The sequence below is a fragment of the Vulpes vulpes genome, chromosome 13 (assembly GCF_048418805.1).
Source record: "Vulpes vulpes isolate BD-2025 chromosome 13, VulVul3, whole genome shotgun sequence".
NCBI classification, from domain to species: domain Eukaryota; kingdom Metazoa; phylum Chordata; class Mammalia; order Carnivora; family Canidae; genus Vulpes; species Vulpes vulpes.
In genome coordinates, this window is record NC_132792.1 from 25,127,322 (window position 1) to 25,153,583 (window position 26,262).

General features: G+C 34.1%; 1 pseudogene; it reads right to left on the reverse strand.

The window, feature by feature from the left end:
* Positions 1 to 22,574: 22,574 nt before the first annotated feature.
* LOC112916007 (chromobox protein homolog 3 pseudogene) lies at positions 22,575 to 23,155 on the reverse strand (annotated as a pseudogene).
* Positions 23,156 to 26,262: the final 3,107 nt, after the last annotated feature.

A 26,262-nucleotide genomic window follows, 5' to 3' on the forward strand; every position in this document is an offset into this window, starting at 1 on the left:
TGACAGCTACAGAGACAGCAGTAGTGCAGAAACGGCTTCCCACAAACCTCTCTGTATCATCTTTCATTCTGAAGCATGCTAGACCAGATTTCATCACATGGTGGCAGCAGAGTTCTAACAGGGCAAGCCCTATTGCAAAAGGACTGAACTAAGTCTCTGCTCACACTATTTGCTGATGTTCCATTGGCCAAAGCAACCACCAAGCTTAGAGTCAACGTGAAAGGGGACACAAAAACGCCTGGATGTTGAGGGGCATGATTCAGTTCTACCTCAGTTGAATTTTACAATTGTTATAATTACATATATGTTCAGCTTTCAGTGTACTATCATATACTGATGATTTATAGTTTTTTAATGTACATGCTGATTTTAGAACTGTATTAATTACAGTTCTCCTACCTCCTTAGCAGAGATATCTTCTTGTCTTAAGTTTGTTAGCCCTTAGCACAGTATATTAGACTTCATGGAATTCTTTAGAGAATGTTAAAAAATGAACATTTCATAAAAGTTATAATAGACTCAACATATACATTTTCCTATCATTCTGTGAAACCAGTTAATCTATAGGCTACTTTGCTTATTAGGTATTTCAATATGTGCATAATGAAGGTAATGTTACTTCTGATACACAGAAGGAAAACTCTTTTTTTGATAAGCATTTGAGAAATTATCCAGAACTCGACTGATTCTCACATTTTAACCTAAGGGTTTTGAGATCATTTCTGGAATAGAATTGAGTGCAATCTACAGCTAAAAAAATGCAGGTTAAATAGCAGAAACGACAATTTTTAAAATGTACCCCTAAATGCTCTATAATGAACCACTACAACTAAGTTAAATCTAAGGGGGCTATTCAGGACTATTTTACATTGCCATCTCCAGTGCTTACCATGAAGGGTTTTTTTTAGATTGCACTAAATGTTCAGATTCAAAAGACAGGCAGATACTATACTTGACATCAGTCTAAAGAGAAAGAATTAGGACAGGGAACACCCCTTGCCAGCAAGACAATGTCAGACTTTCTTCTTTTGCCACAGTTCTTGCAGTAGACCAACACAGCATCTCATATGCATCAATTTGTAAAATCTATGGATGTAGGTTTCATGGTCCTCATAAGAGTCATGGACAGTTACAATAGTCACTGCAATCAAGGATGAATAAAATAGTTTGTATATATCACAGTTTGGTAGTTTTCTCAGGCCAGGCACAGCACACAAACCAGGAGGCATTTTTTTAATCAGAAGCAATGTTGCCTAGCAATTTACTTTTCATTTTTATGTATATTAGGTCTTCTGGGGACCAGGAACAAAGTTCTTTTTGTCCCATGCAGCATGAGAAAGGGTTACCCCTTTGCCCATACCCTCAAATGTTCCAAGTGTTCTCTGCCTATGTCTCTGCCTCTCTCTCTCTCTTTCTGTGTGACTATCATATATATATATATATGTGTGTTCATATATATATATATATGATAGTCACACAGAAAGAGAGAGAGAGAGGCAGAGACATAGGCAGAGAGAGAAGCAGGCTCCATGCACTGGGAGCCCGATGCGGTACTCGATCCCAGGTCCTCAGGATGGCGCCCTGGGCCAAAGGCAGGCGCCAAACTACTGCGCCACCCAGGGATCCCTTCCAAGCATATTTTGTATGCAAATATCATAATTAATGAATGGCCTTTAATTCCATGTAGATTTTTTTTTATTTATTCATGAGATACACACAGAGAGAGAGAGAGAGAGAGAGAGAGAGAGAGAGGCAGAGACACAAGCAGAGGGAGAAGCAGGCTCCATGCAGGGAGCCCAACGTGGGACTTGGTCCTTGGTCTCCAGGATCAGGCCCTGGGCTGATGGCGGGCACCAAATCGCTGAGCCATCCAGTGATCCCCTCCATGTAGATTTTCTTAAATGCAACTTATTTTCCTGAACAACACAGGTAGTCCCTGTGAGATAATAGTGGCGGTCTTCTATTTTCTATTGGTCAAAATGATGGGGAAAAGATGTGCCTTTAGAAAAAATATCATGTGCTGGTTGTTAACCAGGTAACAGGCCTGTGCTTGCTGTTCAATGTGTACTTCATTATCTATTATCTATTGATGACAGTAATCCTGCAAGAGAGGAATTATGTATGAGCAGTACTTACAGATGAGGAAACCACAACTAAGAACATCAGCCAGCTGATCTCTAGATTATTTACCAAGCACACTTTAAGAACATTCATGAAATAATTTTTCTTTGGTTTTGCTCTATCATTTAAAAAGTAGCTATTTAAATGATACAGTAAAGCAAACAATGTTACTGTTCCACTTTGCCTTTGCTCTAAGACATGATCTTTGTTGGCTCCTGACTGGAAATCATTTACAGCAAGAGGAAACAACTTTCTTGAAGAGGCACAGAATGTAAAATGAAATTATTTCATTAAGAAGTTAATTGTTTGCAAAATATTTTGAAATTTTTGGTTGAGTATCTGTCAGAGAACATAAAGATCCAATGAGAATCTTCAGTTAAAATAACAGATGTCACTTATTACATCCATATGACCAGACTGGACAGGAGAAATCCAAGAATAGCGAGTAATCTTAATGGAGGCAGAGTGCCTTACTAGACACATCTTTTTTTTTTATCCTTTATTTAAAATATACTGTGACTAATGTTTTTAAGAGTTATATCCCAGAGTCTCCTGTCTTAATTTTCTTCTAACCAATGAAACTTCTTTCTTCTTTCTCATTTGTGTTCATATGTATTTATTTCCTTTTGCCTTTTAAAAGTTAAAGTGAATTTTATTATATATTCAGATTAAGTCCTTCATTAATAGTCCTATAATTATTGATGAGCTGCCTTAAGTTATAAATATACCATTGTTACTTTTTGTATCCTATCTGTAGTTTATTAAAAATGTTAAAAATAAATTTTATGTCAGTTGTAACTAACTTCTCTTTTAAGATTTTATTTATTTATTCACAGGAAACATAGAAAGAGAGGCAAGGACATAGGCAGAGGGAGAAGCAGGCTCCTCAAAGGGAGGCCCATGCAGGACTCGACCCCAGGACCCCAGGATCACAACCTGAGCCAAAGGCAATCAACTTCTGAGCCACCCAGGTGCCCCATATCTAATTTTCCTTAATTGTATTGACATTTTATACAGCATACTCATTTTAAAATATTATAACAATAGACATGTTTTCAATGAAGCCCAGAATCATTCTATTTAGGATCCCGTGTTTAATATAATTTCTAAATAAAATCGTACATATACACAATTATTTTTGTTCTGATTTAACATTTTTGCATGGAAATTTTAAAAAAATCATTCCTAGTGAAGAAATATTTAGTCAATATTTCTACCTCTCTTTCAATAGTTGATTTTTTTTAGGGATTATTGGATTTACAATGATATCATGTAGTTTTAATCATCAATTTCTTGAACACTCTATTTTGTTATAATTACACTGGCTATAAGTCAAACATTTTAGTAATGACAATTATGTTTAAATTAATTTTTCATAGATTTTATGTTGTTTATACAAGGACTGCTTCTACCTTATAAAGTTTTCATCAACACTTTTATTTCAAATTAATAAGGAGAATTTATATATTAAGGGGATATTATGATACAAAAGATTTGAGATATCAAAAAAGTTTTATATGTTCTCTGTTATCTTCCATATTTCTAAAGAGTTAAATAATTAGTGATAATGTTAGTAGTAATGTCAGTATAACTAAGACATGTAGAAATGTTATTTTCAGTCAAAGATACACATAAGCAAACTGATAGAATTAGGACTTTTTAAAAAAAGATTTTATTTATTTATTCATGAGAGACACAGGGAGAAACAGAGAGGGAGAGACACAGGCAGAGGGAGAAGCAGGCTTCATACAGGGAGCCTGACGTGGGACTTGATCTTGGGTCCCCAGGATCATGCCCGGTGCTAAACCCTCTTCTTCATGGCCCTAGGGCTTAGGCTTGGGTCCATCTTGTTCTTTCTGATCTTGAACACCAGCAGTACCTTTCAGGCTCATTTCAAGACCCAGGTAACTCCAAGCCATGGTGGACTGTATAAGAATGATTTTTAATGAAGCTTTAGAATTCTTTGTGCAGTGATGGAAATGACCAAGAAATATACAAAGGCAAAACCTGATCTCTCCCAATTCTTTAAGTATCTAAATATTTTTTTCTCATGACAAAATTCTCAAAGGCATTTTGTTATAAGCCATTTTCATTTTTTAATAAATGAAATTTGGTGGTATTTAAAATCTAGACATACCATGTTGCTATTTCACTTTTCATTGCTTTAGTTGCTTAATATTTAAGCTTTGCTTCATGCTACCTTTGTCTGTGTTTCAAATCTTCACAAGCCTATTTCATTTGGTAGACTTGAATGAAAAAAGTTGTTTCTCATCTAAAGTATGCTAAGACTTAAATGTTAAAGAATGTGTGTAACATTTATCCAATAAAGTCTTGATTTAAAAAAAAAAAAAGCCATCCAGGCTGCCCAGGAATTAACATTATATTGAAAATGAAACAGTTTGCTTCCCCCATTGCTTTGTTCACTAGCCAGAAAGTAAACATGCAAAGAAAAACTTGGCGTGAAAAGAAATATATAGTTTATCTTCTAATTTTTATTTTCACTTCTTATCTTTTATTTTGGGTTTATATTCCCATGATTTAGGGGAAAAATAATGTCCTAGAGGCAAGAATTCTTAGCAGCTAATGCCCAGATGAATAAATGCCATAGGCCAACTAAACTGTCATAAATAAAGCAAAGCTAGAGAATGAAATGGACTACTTTTCCCCAGTGATTAGACAGTTATTGATTCACAGTTGTATAATAGGCAAAGAAAAAAAAAGAACTAACACCCTCCAAGGTCAAGTAACACTGAAATTACTGCCATTTAAGTTCTAAAGAATAGTTTATTGATTAATTAATTCTTCTATGTATATTTATATTAATGTTCAGATGTCACATAAAGATAGAAAATCAACATTAAAGCAAATAAGAGAATTATGCAATAAAATAGGCTGGGTTTTTTTCAAATTTTTAGGAACAGTATACATTTAAGAAAATTTTCGCATGACATTTTTACCAAAATTGTTTTGTTTTGAGATATAAGATTTAAAATGCTTTAACTTTTCATTTTCTATTAGTGAATTTGGTACCATATAATGAAATTATTGTGATTCGAGCTGTTAAAAATCACTCATAGAACCAGGGAATAAGTATTCCTTAATCTGTCTATGCAAAAGCTAAATGGCATTACATTAATTTTTTTCATGTGAGATACGAGGTTTTCTTTAGACTTAAAATTACAATACTCTATCCTGTAACAGTGAACAACAATACCCTTTATGTTCATTGTGTCAACAGGAGTTGTAGCCATCAATTTCGACTTTGTACTTGTAATGGCTGCGTTTATCACCTCAGGCCTTCTTTGACTTTCTTTTCTCCTTTGCCCCATACAATAAAAATGTTTTCAGAGACTGCCATTCTTCTTATCTATAATAGGCTTTTATTACACTTTTTATTTTGTTTTTCTAAAATTTTTATTCATTTTTCTATAATTGACCTGTATGGTCTTTATAACATATGGGAATACATTCATTTCTTGATTTCCCCAGCTAAAAGAGATATGAGGAATATTATCTGGATTTCAATACTATATGCCAAATACCTAAAACTGTGTTCTACGTACAGTGGAGACTAACTAAACAATAGTTGTAATGATGAATTTCTAATATATTCTCTCCATGAACTCATGAATAATTATTTTGGTATGATATGTGAAGAATTAAACAATTAACCAAACTGAACAATCTTGCATAGCAGTTTTTGCTTATTTGTTTAATGCCCTGAGTCCTTGTTTTCTTTAGTTCTACTTACAGTGAAGCAAATATGGCTTATAATTTTATAATGTGGTTGATAACCAATGGTGATAGTAATTTTATGTCAACTTGACTTGCTTTCAGGATGCCCAGATATTTGGTTGAGCATCATTCTGGGTGTTTCTGTGAGGATGTTTCTTAATCAGTAAAGTAAGGCAGACTGCCCTCCATAATGCAGGTGGGCCTCATCTAATCAGTTGAAGGCATAAGTAAAACAAAAAAAGCAGTTCTTCTCTGAATAAGCAAATGAATTCTATAGCAGAATTCCTTTGAGTTTCATCTACACCTTTTGTTCTCCTCGGTATCTAGGCTGCTGGCCCACAATGTAGAATTGGTCTTATTAGCTTCCATAATCATGTGAGACACTTTTTTATAATAAATCTTTCATACACACACACATCCTATTGCTTCTATTTATCTGAAAAACTATAACTAACACTCCATACATCCTGTTGTAAAAACAAAAAGATTTCCTCTAAGAATATTTCCCTGATCAAACAAACCAACCTGTATTTGTTATTAATTATTGAGTGACCTCTCAATACCACAAAGGTGGCTGTATCAGGAACATTATCTATTGTGGTTTGCTGCAACACCATAAGAAAGTTTCTTCTCCTTTATAATGAAGAGTATGCATATTATGAAATGAATTGCCTTTTAAAAACAAAACACTGGTAAGTAAAATAACCAGGAATTAAGCCAAGATCTATCTCACCCCAAACTTTTTTTTTATTAATGATGTCAGTCAACTGCTGATGGCTCTAACATTTTTTAAAAATAAACTATTATATTGTTTAAGATTTTAAGGAGATTTTGGTCCCACAATTTGTTAATTTACTTTGCAAATATTTGTGAACTACCAACTGATTGACTGATTGACTTTATAGTATGTTAAGTGAAAATAAATTTAGGCATGGCAAAGCAAACTCTTAGAAGTTCTGCTATTAATGAAGGGATGGTATTTAAAGTATGATTTTTTAAATGGGAGATACTTCTAAAATGTGATTATTTTGCTTCTTATTTTTACAGTCCATTATTTGTCTGTACTTTTGGACTCAAAGAAAGAAAATTAAACAACTAATTTACGGGAATATCACTTATTTGCATATCTCATTTTAAGCTTTGCTAATTGCCACTGAAAATGCCCAGATTGTTTGTTAGGCATTTATTTTGTTGAAGAACTTTATTTGCTTAGACATTCTTAATAATAAAACCATTCTCTTAACATTACCCAAAGTATATAAGAAGATCAACAAGATTCATTTTCCACAATGAATTTTCTGTTTTAAAAGTCTTAGAATTCTGAAAAAAATTATATATTTTTTCTGCATTATTTTCAAAGTATTATAAATAGTGATTAAATGTCCTTTTAGTAGTCTTGATAACAGAAATACTTTCAAAAGGAAATAGTTTCTCTTCCATCAATGCCTTATTGTTTTTCTATTAAATAGTACAATGAACACACTATGAATAGCCATGAAATAATAACTATTTATTGAGTTATATAGTAAATGGTAATTTGATTAATATAAGGTTTTTATAGGAATAATGACTTATCAGTAACTCCTAATCTATTGAAAATGCATTTTAAAGACTGAGGCTCATAATTTACATATATTAGCAGTGTTAACTGGTAACTTATTTTGAGAGTTGGTATCTTGAGTCACATCTGTACATTGCCTTATTTTATAAGAATAAAAAAATAAGATAAAACTTCACTTGTTAGTGGGACATAAATCTTATCATTTCATTATTAAGTTATATTAATAAGAGAACTTTTTCCCCCTTTCCAAAAAGGGAATCATATGTTGGAATGAACATTTCCGTTCCTCTTTCATCTGTTACTGCTCTCAGACAGTTAAGTTTTTGCCATATGTGTGAGAGAGCCTGAAGTTTATTGAGCAACACCTGTGTACAGGCAGGAAATTAAAGGTCACACCCAAGGCTAATTCCATTATGCCTAAATCTCTATATTTTTTAGTCTTCAGAAGAAGTTCCAAATCCCCATTACTTAAAATCTTACCTCTACTCAGCTCTGAATATTCCCTTACCTAATGTAATCTTCCTCCCATCCGTGACTCTCCCATTCCTCCAAAACATCCACTGTCCTATAGCATTGGGGAGCAGGCGGTCATCAGCAAGATTTCTATTATTTATAGCTCTGAACTTTCCCTTCAACTTCTATGTGAAAGAAATCTGGCTATGTGATGAAGATGATGCTTCTACAGTAACATCTACAATGGTTCTTGTCCTCTTACAATCCATATACTACGGGATTTTGAAGGGATTTAGATTGTGTCATTTCATGTCTACTGCCAGACCATTATTCTTTCTCTTTTTCCAAAACCTCAGCTGCTTTTTGGGGCACCTAGGTGGCTCAGTCAATTAAGTGCCCAACTCTTGACCTCAGCTCAGGTCATCATCTCAGAGCTGTGAGGTCAAGCCTTGAGTTGGGCTCTGTGCTCCGCACGGAGCCTGTTTAAGATTCTTTCTCTCTCTCTTTTTTCCCCTCTGTGCCTACACCCTGCTCTTTCTTCCTCTCTAAACAAACAAACAAACAAACAAACAAACAAATAACCCAGCTGCTTTGAAGCACAGCTCTTAAATTTATATGATCAACTACCTTTCCTTGGCAGTTATTAATAAACCTTGTCACTTTCTTCTATTCATTAAAGAGTTTTATCATTCAACTCCCTGCTTTTTCTTTTTTTCCTATCCCTCATGATCAATTATTCTTGCTTCCTTTTTACAACTAATAATCTTGTTCTCTCTGTTCCTGTGCTTCCAACCTCCTTGGTTATACCTTACACCTTGTCACCCCCAGCAACTGCAGCCTCTCGAAAATTTCATTTTTAAGCCTCCACTTTGATTAGCATTTCCTATCTTTGACACTTTTTTATCTAGTATTCTCAGGTCAACAATTATTTGACCTCAATGGTTTTGACAATATATTAATTATATACTTACACATTTAGGCAAAAAAAAAAAAATCATTTTCTTATCTTCAATTCCCTGATTACTTGGCTTACATTGCATAGGCTATCATAATTTTTCCTTTGCACAGGCCCTCATATTCTCTTTCCCTGTAAAGTACTGATCTGGAAAACCTGATGCTTCCCTGCACTACATCAGAAGAGCTGGGGATATATTAAGAAAAATACATAACCACACTTATTTTAAATTCATGATCAGAATCCTTAATTATACCCTAAGCATTTCTCAGAAACATGAGTATATTTTTTTAAGTCAGTTCACTCTTACAAGATATTTGTTTTTTGACATTATGGAATACTGGATAGTTTTATTCCTTTTTCAGTAGTTCCGTTATAGTCTATAGACTATATTTTATAACCTGCAACTTTTTAAATTCTTTGATCAGTTCCAACAGTTTTTTGGTCAAATATTTGGGATTTTCCATATATGAAATCATATTATCTACAAATAATGACTATTTTTTTCTTCCTGTCTGATTTAAATGCCTTTTAGTTCTTTGTGTTGTTTAATTCTCTAGCTAGGATTTCTAGTACCATATTGAACAGGAGTAGTGACAGTAGGCATCATTGTCTTTTTCCCGATCTTAGAAAAATAAATACCCAGGAATAAATTTAACAAAAAAGTGAAAGAACTATAGAATAAAAACTACATGATTTTGTTAAAAAAAATGAAAGACAACAGATAAAAAGACACCCCATATTCACGGATCAGAAGAATACTGTTAAAATGTCCATATTATCCAAACTCATCTATAGATTCAGTATAACCCTATACAAATTATTTCTATTTATTCACAGAAATAGAAAAAGCAGTTTGAAAAACTGTTTGGAACCACAAAGACCCTGAATAGACAAAGCAATTCTGATAAACAAGAACAAAGCTGAACATCATACTTTCTGATTTCAAACTATACTATAAATCTATAGTATTTAAAACTGTATGTTACTGGCATAAAAGTAAACAGACAGATGGAACAAAATAGAGAGTCCAGAATTAAATTTCTGCATATATGGTCTCATAATATTCGACAGGGATTTAAAAATGTCCAATGTGGATAGGACAGTTTCTTCAACAGTGTTGGGAAAAGTGGATAAACATGCATAACAATAAAATTGGACTTCTATCTTATTCTACTTCCAAAAAACTAATTTGAAGACTTAAACATAAGACCTGATTCTACAAAACTCTTAGAATTAAACAGAGAAGAATCTCCTTGGCATTGGTCTTAGCAATGATATTTTGGAGTGACACCAAAAATATAAGTGACAGAAGCAAAAGTCAACAAGAGGGACCATATAAAATTTAATGCTTTCTGCACAACAAAAGAAAAAAAAGAAAAAAATGGAGAACATTTTTGCAAAAAATTTTATATACATATATACATATATATAATAAATTAATAAAATTTTATATACATATATACATATATATAATAAATTAATACCTAATATATATGAAGAACTCATACAACTCCATAACAACAACAAAGGTCTGATTTAAAAATGAGCAGAGGAACTAAATAGGCATTTTTCCAAGAAGATATCCAAATGGCCAACAGGTACATGAAAAAATCACTAATCATCAGGGAAATGGCTAAGAAAACCACAATGAGCTATTACCCACACCTGTTAGGACAGCAATCATCAAAAAAATAAAAGTGAGCATGTTTAGAGAAAGGGACATTTATACACTGTTAGTGAAATGTGAATTATTTCAGCGACTATGGAAAACAATATAAAGTTTCCTCAAAAATTAAAAATAGATCTACTATATGATCCAGTAGTTTCATTTCACTTCTGGGTATATACTCATAGGAAATGAAAACAGGATTATCATAGAGATATATGTACTTCTACCTTTATTACAACATTATTCTTTTTTTTTTGAGAGAATCTCTAGCAGACTCCTCTTTTTTTTTAAGATTTATTTATTTATTTATTTATTTATTTATTTATTTATTTATTCAGAGAGAGAGAGAGAGAGAGAGAGAGGCAGAGATACAGGCAGAGGGAAACGAGGCTCCATGCAGGAAGCCCGACGTGGGACTCGATCCTGGGTCTCCAGGATCACACCCCAGGCTCCAGGCAGCACTAAACCACTGCACCACCAGGGCTGCCCTACAACATTATTCTTAATAACCAAAATATAAAAACATAACTGAAGGTCCATCAGTGAATGAATGGATAAAGAACGTGTGGTGCATATGTACAATGGAATATTATTCAACCATGAGAAGGGATATCCTGCCATTTACAATAACATGGTTGGAACTTAAGGACATAAGTCACACATAGGAAGGGAAATTTTGTATGGTATCACTTAAAAGAGCCAAGCTCAAAAAAACAGAGAAAATGGTTGTTAGCAGGGGCTGGGAGATAGGGAATAGGAGAGATAAATGCTTACTACAAATAGTAAATAAGTCCTAGATATCTAATGCACAGTATATTGAATATGGACAGCAATATTATATTATAAACATCAAACTTACTAAAAGACTAGAGCTTAATTATTTTAACCACAAAAATGATAAATAAATGATTTGTAGCTAACTATTGCTACAATGACGATAATATTACAATATATAGATGTTTCAAATCAACAAGTTGTATACCTTGAGTTTACACAGTGTTATATGTCAAATAGACTTCAACAGAAAAATAAAATTTAAACATTCACTCTTTCATTTCAGGTTAATATTCTATGCTTTCTTCTTTCTTCAAATGGCACTTTTCTCCCTAACTCTTGGCTTCTTATTTCACCAAGAAAATAGAGACCTTCAGAAAACAATTTTTACATATGCCTATCAACTAACCTACGAAGCCAACTTTCAGCAATCAAAACCCTTAAGGTCTGTCTTCCATTCTGTTACAATGGGCAAATTGTTCATGTTCTTTCTGAAGACCAACCTCTCTATTTCTCTCTATTGTATGATAGATACTGTATCAATTGGCTTTTGTTATGTAATAAGTCATCTAAAATTAAGTGGCTAAAGACAACAGTTTTATTATTTTCTCTCATGAATCTATAATATGCTGTAGTTTTACTGATCTAAAGTTGCTTGAAGCAGATCCATTGGGACTTGGTTCTTTGTTGAGGTTTGAGCTCAGATCTGCTTCACTTGCATTGATTCCAAGGCCCAGGCTGAGGCTGCAGCATCTACCCAGGGGCATATCTCCATTAGGTGATGGCAGAGGTTCAGAAGAGCAAGTAAAAACATAGAAGGCCTTTTTGAGCTACTAATCATTCTATCACTTCTATCTCATTTTACAGATCAAAGTAAGTCACATGGCCCAACACAAATTCAAGAGACAGGGAAAATTTCTTGGACCTTATACAAAGGGGAATTAAAACACAAAAAGGTATGATGAAGGACAGTTGAATAATTGGGCCTATGATGAATTTAATTACATTTCTCTTCAACTCTTAGAGATTTAAGTAATCTCCACATATATTCTATTTCAGTTTTTCTTTCTGCAACTGCATCATTCACATTAGCAAACATTATGAAATATTTTTCACATCACAGAGAAACAAAAACAAACAAAAACCATTCCCTTGGTTCCAATCCAACTGCCACTTCATTTTTATGCTCCCTATAGAACAAACTTCTAAAAAGAAATGTCTGTCTCCCATCAGTACTTCCCGTCTCCCTCTAAGACGGGAACCCATGTGCTTCAGACTTTCATTCCTAAAACCATAATTGCCAAGGTAATCAATAACTTCCAATTGCCAAACCCAATGGCATATTTTCAGGTTTTTGTTTTATCATCAGCACTTGACATAGTTGATCATTCCTTTTTACTTGAACTACTTTAGTTTTTTTAATATCTTTTGTTTCACTTTTTCTTCTACTTTATAGCTTCTCAGGGTCTTTGGTGGAGCCTCCTTAACTCTTCAAATGTTGGTGTTAAGGCTCAATCCTTGGACTTCTTACCTACATTGTTACTCTCCATGTGATCTCATTTAGCTTACAGTCTGAAAAGTTATGCCCTAATGATGATGACTTTCTATTAATATCTCCAGACTAATCTTTAGAAAATATACAGTCAAATGCCTATAGGGAAATCTCACATAGATGCATACTTCTCAAAAGCGACCTACAAAGTCAAATGATTTCCTTCCTTCAACCCTCTTCTAATGCCAGTGTTTTCATCTCAGTACACATCTCCATCACTACCACATTAGCTCAAGCCAAATACAATAATTCACCTGAAATATTAACATAGTTTCCTAAGGATCTTTCCTCTTCTATTTTACCTACCTAGCATCTGTTTTTCTTTCATATCACAGTCAGAGTGATTCTTATAAAATATAGATCTAATGATATCACTTCTCTTCTCAAAGCCCTTCAGTGGCTTCCCTTAAAATAAAGTAAAATGAAACTTCTCTGTATGGCATACTGCCTTTCAACTGTCATTGTACTCTAGTAGCACTGGTCTCATTGTTTGTAGAACATTTCACATATGACACCTCTTCAAGATAATTGTTTTTACTGTGTCCTTTTCCTGGAACATTCCAGATCCAGATTCTGCAGGGATCACTTTCTCACTTTGAGAGTTTTTGCTCAAATTTTATTACTGTTCAATCCAATCTAAGATCAATTCCATTTCACCCCATCCACCTTTATCCTTTATCCTTATTTTTTCATTGTAATAGTTACTACTACCTAGCATTACATCTTATATCATATTTATGTCAATGTATACACATACGTATATATATATATTTATACATTTACAGATATACATAGAAATATGTAAACATATGCATCTCTCTCACAGATATACATATCAATGTAGATACATATGTATATCTTCATACATCCATACATCTTGAGGAGAGATGCATATAAACATGTATCTATGTATATATGTGTATATAAGGTATGTGTATGTATATGTAAATATATATTTACATACATATTTATAGTCTATATATTCCTATCAGAATATATATTTCTTTATTTTTTTTAAGATACAGATGCACTGAAATGCCGGGACACATGCACTCTGATGTTTATAGCAGCAATGTCCACAATAGCTAAACTGTGGAAGCAGGCTCGGTGTCCATCGAAAGATGATGGATAAAGAAGATGTGGTCTATGTATACAATGGAATAATAGCCATTAGAAACGACAAATACCCACCATTTGCTTCAACATGGAGGGACCTGGAGGGTATTATGCTGAGTGAAATACATCAATCAGAAAAGGACAAACATTATATGGTCTCACTCATTTGGGGAATATAAAAATTAGTGAAAAGGAATAAGGGAAAGGAGAAAAAAGGAGTGAATATATCAGTGAGGATGACAAAACATGAGAGACAGCTAACTCTGGAAAATGAACAAGGGGTAATGGAAGGGAAAGTGGGCAGGGGATTGGGGTGACTGGGTGATGGGCACTGAGGGGGGCACTTGGCGGGATGAGCACTGGGTGTTATGCTATGTGCTGGCAAATTGAACTCCAATAAAAAAAATAAAATAAAAAATGAAAGAAAGAAAGAAAGAAAGAAAGAAAGAAAGAGAAAGAAAGAAGAAAGAAAGAAAGAAAGAAAGAAAGAAAGAAAGAAAGAAAGAAAGAAGAAAGAAAGAAAGAAAGAAAGAAAGAAAGAAAGAAGAAAGAAAGAAAGAAAGAAGAAAGAAAGAAAGAAAGAAAGAAAGAAAGAAAGAAAGAAAGAAAGAAAAAAGAATATATTTTTGAAGGTGGAAATTTTTCCTGCTTCCTTACCCATGAAAGGTTTTAAGAACAAATCTTTGCAAAGTTAACATGAGGCGTTAATATGCAGTGTGTGAGGTACTGAGAAGGAAGATCTTTTTCACATTAAAATAAATATTTCCAACATGCTTTTCCAGAAGCCCTATTTTGGGGGTATTAAGGGAGAGGATTATTGGACATCTGCCAGTTACTAATGTAGCTGCGGTTTTGATCCAATTTATCTGTCTGTAATAGAGTCTAGTCTCTCTCTTGAATAGAGATCAGAGAGATAAAAACTCACTAAATCTAATTTTAGTGTTTAATTTTTTCTTGGGGTTTAAATATATTTGTATATATTTACTAAAAACTATATATTGTGTCATGGTCCCTTGCTTCTTTACTCACAAGGAAATCACACTGTAACCTAGAGTTCTATAGATACATATATGAATAAAGAAATGCTTATCAAGATTAGATATTGGTGGGAGTCTATGGAAACATTTTTGCCATTCTAGTGGGAATAATACTAATACAGCCCTCTGTAAATTAATTGAACCATTCTTCTTGACAACGGTATCTGCATAACCTATGATCAGCATTTACTTTCTTAAAAATATATTCCCCAAAAAGTCGTAAACAGCTTACACAGACTATTCTGTGTAGCATGTTTTTGTAATTGAAAATTATGGGTAACCTGGGCATGCATCACTGAGAGAATGGATGATGGTGTGTAGCAAGTACACAATTCAATCTGGAAACAATGTGTTGTATTTGCACATAGAAATAAGGATAGATCTTAACAACATGGATTGTTGTTATGTAATCTTTGGAAAAAACAATAAAGTTCAAAATATGTGAAATATTATTATGTAAAATAAAAATACACACAAAAAAGATATTCATTTTCCAAGAAAACAGAAAAATAATATTAAACAATTTTGAATGGCCATTTATGAAAAGAGTAGGGAATGAAAGTGGAGTATGTGGATAAAAGAAAATGAAAAATATGAAAAAACAGTTTAAAGGGCAATATGATAATATGATGTGATCTGAAGTGTATGACTAAATCAACCATAAGAACTTCGGATTAAAAGCTAAGAAATACTCATTCCTTTGCATATTGAATTGTGACCTTCAATTTAAGAAAAGCCTTAAATTTAGACTCCAAGGACTTAGCCTTTGAAATTGCCTATCACTCTTTTATTTTACTATAGTAAGAATACTTAACATGAGGTCTACTCTCAAATTTTTTAGTTGCCTACTATAGTAATTACTGTAGGTGCAATGTTATACAACAGATCCAATGAACTTATCCATCGTGTGCAATGAAGACTTCATATATCCTGAAGAGCAAAGCTGCATTTCCCTCTTTCCCAAGCTCCTGACAACCGTTGTTCTACTCTCTTGGGGAAAGGATAGTTTCTTCAAGAAATGGTGCTATAAAGTCTGAATATCCACATGGAAAATAATGAAATTGTACTATATTCTACACTACACACACCAATCAGTTCAATGGATTAAAGATTTAAATGTAAGATCTAAGGCTACTGAACTATGGAAGGAAACAGGAGAAAATTTTCATGACACCTGTCTAAATAGTAGTTTCCTAGACATAACAACACCAACACAGGCAACAAAAGCGCAAAAGCAAAGATAGGCAGTAGGACTAGGACTATATCAAATTGAAAAAACTTCTGCATAGACAAAAATAACAGAATAAAAAGAGAACTTACAAAATGGGAGAAAATACTTCCAAACAATTTATTTGATCATGGATTAATATATTCAAAATACACAAAGACTCCTACAGTTTGATAGTTAGAAAACAACCTGATCAACAGGTAACAAATTTGAATAAACATTTCTCCAAATATGACATACAAATGGTCAACAAGTACATCAAAATGTTTACAAACTAATCATCAGAGAGATGCAGATCAACCACTTTTTAATCATGAAACTTGGAAAATAATTTTAGTTTGAAACTTTAATCTGCCCATTCATAAAATGATACTTTTTTATAGCAATCTTAAAATAGGATAACCAAATGCAAGAATATGACATTTTTTAAACTATCATGTTTTAATGATATAAAGTATTGAATTGCTACTCTAGCTTTATCCTATGATGATTTCTATTTGCATATTTGCATATTTCAATAATTTTCTCACTTGGAATTAGATCACTTTATTTATGTTTAAATATCTGATCGTGACAACAGTAAAAAGCCCCAGGAAAGAGTTCTTACCATTTAATTATTCTTAATAGTCTAATTATTTTTGAATAGTTGGCATTAGTCTTTACCAAACAATTATCAAATCTAACCCACATATATAATTAGCTCAGAATGGGCAAAAATATGAAACATATTACATGTTTTCAAGGGGAAGTTGTTTTACCTTGCAAAGATTACAAGCCAAATTACTTGCTGGATACTCATTCAAAGCCCTTTGGAAAATTTCAAGATGAATTTTTTTCTAAGGAATCAGAGTATTTAGTTCCAATAATTCCTATAAGAATTATTATTTCTATCTCATAAAGATAACAATTTAAAAGCTATTTAATATTATTGCATTGTTTAATGGCATTTAAGAGCAAAGGAAATAATTTTTGGCAAACTTGACTTTAGCCAGATTTTATTTTTTTTTATTATTTTTTTTAATCTAAATTTTATTTTTTATGATAGTCACAGAGAGAGAGAGAGAGAGGCAGAGACATAGGCAGAGGGAGAAGCAGGCTCCATGCACTGGGAGCCCGACGTGAGATTCGATCCTGGGTCTCCAAAATCGTGCCCTGGGCCAAAAAGGCAGGCGCCAAACTGCTGCGCCACCCAGGGATCCCTAGCCAGATTTTAAATATACTAAAAGGAGATTATTATATGAGTGTAAACAAGTTGATGAAAAGAAATTCTTGCTAATGGTGGTTTTGATAGACTACACTGTATATTGAAGTGAATGAATGGAGATTACAGTAAATGTAGATAGTAAAAAGCAACCAACGTAGAAGTACTTGAGAAGTATGGGTAAGAGGGAATCAGTGAGCTAGATAAATAACTAGAGAAAGATACAAAGAAAGAAATATGTGAAATATATGAATGTGTTCTTAACCATAGATCAAGAAATTAATAGAGAGGCAGGGCTAAAGAAAGAATGGGAATGACTGATGAATTGGGTTCTAGAAAAATGGGGAGGGAAGGCAATCTTTGTTCATTAAAAATTACTGTGATAGAATTTTCATTTGAGGTCGAACTCCTAACTCCTAGTTTAAAGGAAGCAGAAACTTTACTGGCTAAGAGAAAACAGTCTTATTATGGGCTGTGGTGCATGACTTGCTGAAAGACCTTCCAGTAAAACACCAGGGAATGTACACTTGAACTAAATCCAATGTTTTCAGCTAGTCTGTCTGCAAATCACTCTCTGGACAGAGAGCAAGCCATTTCAAGTCTAGCAGAAATGAATTCATAAAGAAAAGAAAGAAGAAAGAAAGAAAAAAGAAAGAAAAGAAGAGAATCAACTAAGCAACAAAACCAATGAACCCAAAGAAATTTCAGAGTTTGAATTGTTCAGTAGGTAGTAGTACAGACCTATTCGTGGCTGTGAGATGCTGCCAAGTTGATTCTAAAAAACTTATGAACTGAATTTGAAAATAGTTAAGAGACTCTGAAGTTATGACAAACTATAAATTAAGATAAAACCTTAGGTGACTAGTTATGAATTTGAAAGAATAAAGAAGGATGGTTCTCAATTGGCTTGTGTGCATATAAGCATGGAATTGATTTTGAAGTAAGGTGTTAGATTTTGGGTGTAACTATGAAATAGAACAGAGTTACTAGGAGAAAAACGCATTTTAAGATTCTCAGGAAGTACATAAGGCAGGGAATTGGAGGTAGAAAGAAACTGAAAATGTGAGATACCAATAATAATACGATTGAAATAGTTAAGATGATAAAGTCCTGAATTAGGAAAACTATAAGACAAAGGAGTGTCTAGTTTAGAGATATTTTTAATATGTTTCTGAGCATAGGGTGACCTACCCATCAAAGAGAAATTGAATATCAAAACGCTAAACTGTAGTTCTTTCAAAAGCAAGAATTAGTTTTCCTGCTTTTTGACTTTATGTCATGATATGCTTATCACCCTGTAGTCATGAAAATAATGCAGTTAATGATGCAATTTAGTAGTAACAATTGGTTTAGTTGATAACTTTGGCCAATTTGATTTCATTTTTCTTGTACTTTGTAATGTTTTCTTGTTCAGAGCCTCATCATCTGGAATTCCCAATCCTGAAACCTCCTATCCTTTTTAAATACTGAATCCTAACAGCTCACATCTGACTCAATTAAACATGGATAAACCTCCCCTCATTCATCTCCCATGGAATTTGGAGGAATATATAGTATTTACATTGTTTGAGGGCTCTGTCTCAACAGACTAAATCTCCTTAGGAATTCCCATAGTCATTAGAATGAATCCAAATGTTAAGGCTGTGGTTTCAAGATACTTTATAAAACAATAACAGCTAACTGCTATAACCATCTACCCTAACTCCCTTTCTTTCCTTTTGCCAAGTTGTATCTTTCATAGAATTTAAACTTCTCAGGTTTTGGATCCTCAAAGAAGATACACATACAAAGACAGATGTAGCTCTCATATGGTCAATTGTAGTACAATGTGTATCATATATGAAAGTTATTTTCTTGTCCCACCTAACTGCTGAAAAGAGAGAGAGAGGAGAGAGAGAGAGAGAGAGAGAGAGAGAAGAAAGAGAGAGCGCTCGAGAGGAAGCCAGGGCTCTGTATCTTTTATCTTTCCATTACCTCCCACTTCACTATTGCCTGATGAGTGAGTTGTGCTCCAATTTGACCGGCAATCACCCCTCAGCTACTCTTCCATACAGTTTCTTGTAGCTGGGTTTATATTTCATACCAGACAACTTTCTTCGCTAGAGTACCCAAAGGAAAGAAGAGCAAACCTAGCTACTCCTCAAAATAATGACTTAGACCATATAGTGAAAGGGTTTGCAGTACCTCCTTGTCCCATGTCTTCCTTCTGCCATTTCTATCTACTTCAGTAAGTTCCTGGCCAAAATTTGCACAAGGGATAGCCTAAGTCCCTTAAAAGTCTATTAAGTAAGACAATATCTATTTCTTCCACCTTCTAGGCACTCTAACTCATCAGCGATGATTACTTTGAAGCTACTTTCTTGCTTACTTCTATAGCAGTGGGGATAGGCAATGCCCTGCATGCCCAGCCTCGGGAAAGAAAAAGAAAAATTCAGTCTCCCACTAAGAAGATAAATACTTATGTCTAGGACTTCTCCTTAAACTCTTACTTTTGTGTTTTTGCGTGTGTGTGTGTGTGTGTGTGTGTATGAAAAGCAAAGGTAGCTGTGTGTGAAAAATTAGTAAGTACTGATATGATGGATCAATGGATCTGCTGGGTTCATTTTCTTAGTATTTGTCTTTGGTATATTGGGATGTTGAGTGTCTGCTATTTTCAGCCACAAGGCTTTCATTACAATTCTGAAAGAACATGAAAACTACTATTCATTATCCCATTAGATATTTCAGTTTATAATTCCAGTTTAAAATGTTTAAAAAGTTTAATCAAATATATAGTTAAAGTTTAAATGCCCAAGAAAAACTGGCTTTCAAAATTTGTTCAATAAGACATATGAATTTAATAAATTGTACATTAAACAATGGAAAATAGCTGTGGGTCTTCTTTTCCATGCATGAACATCTCCTTAAATTTTTCAAGAATGTTTATAAACATACCTGCACTCTAGAGCATACCAGAAATTATGCCATGCTTACCAGTGGTCTCTTGCTCTAGTATCTGAGTTCTACCTATTTCCTAATAAGGCCTATCTTCTTACTGGTGTATAAATCCCAATTAATAGATGCCTTTGCTTCATAAGCTTTGTAGCTCGACCTTTCTTATCTATTTCTTAATATCTCACACGTTCTGCCTTGAATTTCAAACTTTCAGAAGTGTAAAGTTTCTTAAAATAATTAAGTTATATATTGACCCATGAAATACTTGCTTTCATGGAATGGGTGATCCCTTATCTGAAACATAGTGACCTGTTTTTACAACTTTGGACACTCTAGCATCTTAAACTGTTGTTATAGCCACTTTCTTTTTTTAAAGATTTTATTTATTTATTCATGAGAGACACAGCGAGAGAGAGGCAGAGACACAGGCAGGAGGAGAAGCAGGCTCCACTCATGGAGCCAGATGTGGGACTCCATCCCCATTCCAGGTCTCCAGGATCACACCCTGGGCTGAAGGCGGTGCTAAACTGCTGAGCCACCCAAGGATCCCCTATAGCCACTTCTTTTTTTTCTTTAATCCTTTTTTAAAAATAACTTTATTTTTTATTGGAGTTTAATTTGCCAACATATAGCATAACACCCAGTACTCATCCCACCAAGTGCCCCCCTCAGTGCCCATCACCCAGTCACCTCAACCCCCTACCCACCTCCCTTTCCATCACCCCTTTCCATTTCCCAGAGTTAGGTGTCTCTCATGTTTTGTCCCCCTCACTGATATTTTCACTCATTTTCTCTCCTTTCTCCTTTATTCCCTTTCACTAATTTTTATATTCCCCAAATGAATGAGACCATATGTTGTTTGTCCTTCTCCGATTGACTTATTTCACTCAGCATAATACCCTCCAGTTCCAACCACATTGAATCAAATGGTGGGTATTTGTCATTTCTAATGGCTGAGTAATATTCCATTGTATAGATATACCACATCTTCTTCTTTTTTTTTTAAAGGAATATAAAATTATTTATAGACCACTGTTTACCAGTATTTACAATAAAGTAGACAATATACAGTTGGATAACATTCTGACTACAAATATATCGTTTTTCCTGGTTTCTGCTGAACAAGTAGTTCAAATACTGAGAAGATTGAGCCTACATGTTAGGAATGAGTTGGGGTGAAGAAAAAACATGCAGGTCAAGAATTTGGATTATAGAAGTCTGTCCACCCATTTATTCCAGCAGGTGCTAAATTGCAAACATTTCTAACCACCTGGTTATGATCAGGTTCCCATGAACGAAGTCTTAGATGCTCCATGAATCATGACCTTTTAGTCAATACAGCACAACGGTTTTCAACTTCTTGAAAAGGAATGGTTCACTAGAAGGAACCTTTAAATATCCATTTAACTAAGTTTTGCTTACCTAATTAAAGTACACCAAAACTTGTCTAGTTTTGCCTTTTGGGTGGGGAGGTTATTGGTGGTGATTAAAATTTTCCTTTCAAGGATCTTGTAAATAAACTTGCATTTATGTGACTGTAACTAGGGATATGGATTCTGATATGGCTGCTTTTAAATTGTCCAATTTAAACTCTTTACATTATATTTAAATTTTCCAATTAATTACAAAATTTGAAAGGTTAAGGCTTCAGGAAAAATTTCAATGTAACTTTAAGTGATTTATTTCTTAAGTTGCTGAAAATGATAGCATCCCAGAAACATGGCCTTATCCATGGTTATAAAATGCTGTTTTTGTTTTGGTGAATGTTTCAAAAATAACAAAAAGAAAAGAAAACCACTTATGTATGTACTTTTGTATGTATACACACAAAAAGCCCTAATTAAACAAAAAACCCAGAATGGTCCTTAGGCGTATAGGAGTTAAACACAAATTCTGACTAACAACTCTGAATATTTCCCCCAACATTTAGAAAAGGTGTTCTCTGATGCAGGGGGATAATATGCCATGGTCTCAAATATTCTTTTATGATAAAGGAAACAACTACAGAAAGCTTTTATTTGTTCAAAGTAACCAGTGCTATAGATGCAAAAAACCCCAACAACTCCCCCAATACTATTTCAAAACAAACATATCAAACTTGATTTTCATTAGAATGTTATTTCTTCACACTAATAAACCAAAAAACAAAGACCCAGATTTTATATATATATATATATATATATATATATATATATATATATATATATATAAAGCAACGCAAACAATTATTGAGCTTCATCTTTCATCTTCTGGACAAGAATGCCAAGTTAGTCTCTCTTCATAAAATGCAATTACGATCTGAGGACACTTCATATTTGCCTCTTTTGCCACCACCAAGTCTGCCTCATCTGAATCTTTCCATTTCATGAGAAACATTAATTCTCCACTGCTGTCTGTGGCACCAATTATTCGTTCAGGATCAAGACCTCTGGCAAAGCCTCTTGGTTTATCAGCCTTTTCGCTTTGGCTGCTAAAGCATCCAGAGCCAAATTTGTAGTCAACCTCTCTGCTTCTCATAGCATCACTTTTCTTCTTTGATTTGCTATCATCAGATTCGCTGTCAGATAAAGATTTTCTTTTTGTACCATCGTTTTCCTTACCAGCTTTTTGAGAATTAAAAATGCTTCAATTAACTCTGGACAATCTAAATTTTCTTCAGGTTCCCAAGTATTGTCAGCATCCGTAAATCCCTTCCACTTCAGGAAATACTCCACCTTCCCATTCACTACACGGCGGTCCAGTACTTTTTCCACCGCAAATTCTTCAGGCTCCGCCTCTTCTACTTTTTTACTCTTTCCATTTTGTTTCTTTCCCATTTTTTGCAATGTAGTTCTGGGTCCGGGTCTGCGGCATCTCCCGCCCTGCGCGCCTCAAGCTCCAGCCACATCCCAGGGGGATACCACATCTTCTTTATCCATTCATTTTTTGATGGACACCGAGGCTCCCTCCACAGTTTGGCTATTGTGGACATTGCTGCTGTAAACATTGGGGTGCAGGTGTCCCGGCATTTCACTGCATCTCTATCTTTGGGGTAAATCCCCAGCAGTGCAATTGCTGGGTCCTAGGGCAGTTCTATTTTTAACACTTTCAGGAACCTCCACACAATTTTCCAGAGTGGCTGTACCAGTTCACATTCTCACCAACAGTGCAAGAGGAGGCCCCCTCCTCCAGAAGACCAGCTGGAAGGAAAGGGGAAGAGCAAGTTCTTAGCCACTTCTTTTTAAAGTGAGACCCACTATTCATGCTTGGTTGTTTTTGATTTCTTAATTTTTAACTTTTTATCTTCATAATTTTGTTTTACAAATCTCAGAACACCCATCCCAAATAGTGTTTTGGTTCCCCAAAGATCACATCTTAGAAACTTGATTTAGTCATCTAGATGATGACACTCAATACTATGCTGTACTTGGAGAACAAGTACAGGCCTTGGAGAAGTTGCAGGCTCATGTCTAGACCACTACAATAAAGTAAATATCACAATAAAGCAAATCAAGTGAATTTATTTTGTTTTCCCAATGGATATTTACAGTATATGAAGTCAATTAAGTATGCGATAGCATTCCCTCTACAAGTACAATGTATATACCTTAATCAAAAAAATATATTGTTAAAAAATGCTATCATCTGAGCTTTCAGCAAGTCAAAATCTGATCATAGATCACCATAAAAATATAATAATACTGCAAAAGTTTAAAATATTGTGAGAATTACCACAATGGGAGACAGAGACACAAAGTGAGCAAATGCTATTGGAAAACTGTTGCCAACATATTTTCTTCCTACAGAGTTGTCACAAACCTTAAATTTGTGAAAGAGAGAGAGAGAGATGTAGTATCTACAAAATGAAATAAAGTGAAGCACAATAAAACAAGACATGTATATGCCTGTACTGGGCAAAAAAACCAAAAAACCAAAAAACAAAAAACAAAAAAAAAAAAACACCAAAACACATACAACAACAACAACAACAAACAACCTCCAGAGTCACAGACGTACTTATGTAAGGCCTAGGGAAGAGTCCAGATAAACCCTCTCCCACCGGATGTGCCCCAGGGAAGCCCTAATATAGACTCATGGTTACCACCTGAACCAGCGCTTCTGGTCCAGGTCTGCCTTGTTTTGGCTTCCTGGAATGTTTTGGGAAAACCATGGAGCTTGGGTTCCTATGAGAAGAAGTGACCGTGTCCTATCTTCTGACCTTAGCTCACATACAAGGAAGCAGAGGATAGGCATGACATAGCTTTGCAAAACTGAGCAGCTGGCAGAGGATTTGGGGTTTAGAATCTATTTTACCACCAGGCACAGTGCTAAAATATTCTCAGACATATAAGGCACTCACTTCAAAGTTTCCAGAGAAGAACCATGTCCTTAATAAACAAACAAGAAGATAGCAACTATCATAGAATCTTTAGTTTGGAATCCACATGAATTATGCATACTTACAACATCCACTGTGAGCAGATATTATGAGGTGAGAAACAAAAATGTATTTTGTAAGTAAATCTGGTGATAATGTATAGGAGGATTTGGTTCAGGGAAAACTGAGCTCTGCTATTTTATTATTTTGAAACTTTATATAATATAAAAGCACAGATTGTTTTTATAGTAATAAAAAGATCATAACTTAAGGCAAGGCTGAGAAACTTTCTGGTAAAGGGATATATAGACTGTTCTGTTTCTTCTATTTTTTAGTCAGTTATGTGCTAGAGAATTGGGAGTCTAGAGAGATATTCAAAGGTAATAAGTATTATGATAATTGCTTAAATACCATTCCATGGGAATGCCTGGAAAAAGAAATTAATCTAAAGTTCCAGAAAGATGGGTAAAGGACAATTTGAGGCCTAGGATAATAGGTAGAAGTTTAATAGGACCACATGGATAAATGTTTGCATATCTGTTATCACAAATTATCAATGAGCTGCTCAAAGGCAAGTATTCTCTTTCATTCAACAACAACAAAGAGACATTAAGTGCTTTATTGGGATTTTAAAGCTGGGAGTGCCTTCAAGGGAGTCACAGTTTAATAGAGAATGAATGAAGAAAAAAAAAATTTGTACCCATGAAATGACTAACGGCAAGAAGAGATATAAATGACAGAAGTAACATGGCCACAATAGAGCAGGGAAATCCAAGGTAAGCTTTTCAGAAGATTTAAAACTTGAGGTCATTTTTGAGGTCTGGGAGTTTATTAGAGAACAGGAGGTTTTGAGGATAATGTTAGAGATAAATTTGAAAACAGTTTTAAGAAATATGAATACATATGTGTTTCGAAAGAAAATATTCTTAAATATTTTGGTGCCTTAAGGTCACACAAAACAAATACATAAACTACGATGCCATAGAATATTGAGGTTAAGTGGAGGAAAGAACCTCCTTTACAGGAGAATAAATAACCTTGGGCAAATTACTTATTCTCTCTCTCCCTCAGTAATCCCTCTATAAGATGGATAATAATGTTCTGCCATTACCTCATAGGGTTATTTTAAAGATTAAATACAATGTCCTTAGATAATGACTCTAACTTATTATTTATTAATATGTAATTAATGTGTTAGATTGCACAAATGGCTACAGATTCTTTCTATCCCTCATATGCATATGCATTTGCAATGTGAATATGCAGCTTCTTTTATCAAAAGGTGGAGCCTGTGAATTTTCAGCCTCCTTCATTAAAACGTGGAGTGTATAATTCCCTCTACTGAATCTAGAATAGACTGTGATTTGCTTATTTGATGGGATAGTAACAAACATGAATGACACAAGCAGAGACTTGAAAAATACTTTATGCACTGGAGCCTTCTAGAGAAACTGCCCAGTTGAGCTTGGTTCAAATCACCAACTTATTAAACTATGATCAAAATAAATGGTTGCATTAAGCCATCACATTTTGGAGTGACTTATTAAAGAATAAATGTTAACTGAG